The 1421-nt window shown below is 48.6% G+C and overlaps 1 pseudogene; it reads left to right on the top strand.

The window, feature by feature from the left end:
- Positions 1-322: 322 nt before the first annotated feature.
- Positions 323-1093, top strand: LOC132482453 (tRNA 2'-phosphotransferase 1-like; annotated as a pseudogene).
- The last annotated feature ends 328 nt before the right edge of the window (positions 1094-1421 follow it).

The raw sequence follows: 1421 nt of genomic DNA, 5'->3' as shown, positions 1-1421 counted from the left end.
GTGATGGTTCAGGTCATTTTGGGGGAGTTACTCAGTTTTCCTAGGTATCTCCCATGTATAAAGAGAAGTACACGTTATTAAACTTCTGTTTTTCTCCTGTTAACCTGTCTTTTATTACAGGTGTGTCTCAGCCAAGAATCCAGAAGGTTAGAGAGAAAATAATTTTTCCTCCCCTACACTGACTCTAATAATCATGGGCATTTGCCAGGCTTTTGGTCTCTTTGGCTTTCAGACTCCTGTAACACTTAATAATAGGCTTCTGTTGTATTTGCTCTTTGTCAATTACATATAGAAGTAACGCACTGCCGGACGGCAGGAGTCTATCTTGACTATGAATTTCTCTGGAGGAAAGAGGCAGGAAGCAGCAGGGCACAGGGATAGATGGGTTCACAGACCCCAGGAACCAGACCAAGATGTGCAAGTACCCCAAACTTGGTCCTATGACCTGTCATGGAGCCCTGGAGCTGGGGCTTCCCGTGGGAGTCAAAGCCTTTCTGCCCCTGGGCACCCTCCTACAGCTGCCCCAGTCCTGCAGCTTCTCAGCCGAAGATGTGCAGCAAGTGGTGGACACCATGGGGAAGCAGTGGTTCACACTGCAGCCAGGGGACCCCGGCATTGGCTCTCATCCAGGCCAATCTTGGTCACTTCCTGCAAGTACCTGAGCTGGATCTGATGCCCTTGGCAACCCTGCAGGCCCTGCCCCTGATGCTTGTTTATGGCACATTCTGGCAGCGCTGGCCATCCAGCCTGCTCAAAGGCATGTCCTGCTGGGGAAGGATGCACATCCACCTGGCCACAGGACTGCCTGGGGACTGTGCACAGTGTCATCAGTAGCATGTGGCCAAATTGTGAAGTGGCCTTGTTCATCAATGGGCCCCTGGCCCTGGCAGATGAAATACCCTTCTTCCTCTCTGTCAATGGGGTGATCCTGATTCCAGGGAATGCTGATGGCTTCCCGCTTCCCGAGTATTTCGAGAAGGCCCTGCAACTACGCCCCACCCAAAAGCCCCTCTCCTTGGCCGGTAATGAGTAGACAGAGTGTCAGGGTGGCCCCAAGCACCGCTCCAGAGGGTAAAGGATGATCCAACAATAAAATATTCATTAAAATAAAGAAATGTAAATAGACAATCAAAAAAAGAAACTCATGTTTAAAAAAAAAAAAGAAAAAAAAAGAAGTAAACACAGCCCAAGATCTCTTCCGGGCAAATTCTCTTACTGTTTCACTGTTCTCTGTCTGTGCTGACTCATCTTCCTCTCATTCAACTCGATGACTGCTTCCTTAAGCTCTTCTTAATAGGTTCGGGTGGGAAATTGTCATCCCTAACACAGTGGTCCCTCAATAACCAAGGGGGAATGGTTCCAGGAACCCCACAGTACAAAAATCTGTGGATGATCAAGTCCCTTATGTAAAATGGCGTAGT

The sequence above is a fragment of the Mesoplodon densirostris genome, chromosome X (assembly GCF_025265405.1).
Source record: "Mesoplodon densirostris isolate mMesDen1 chromosome X, mMesDen1 primary haplotype, whole genome shotgun sequence".
In the NCBI taxonomy this organism is placed as follows: Eukaryota; Metazoa; Chordata; class Mammalia; order Artiodactyla; family Ziphiidae; genus Mesoplodon; species Mesoplodon densirostris.
The sequence above is the reverse complement of the archived record's forward strand: the minus strand, read 5'-3'. Positions and strand labels throughout refer to the sequence as shown.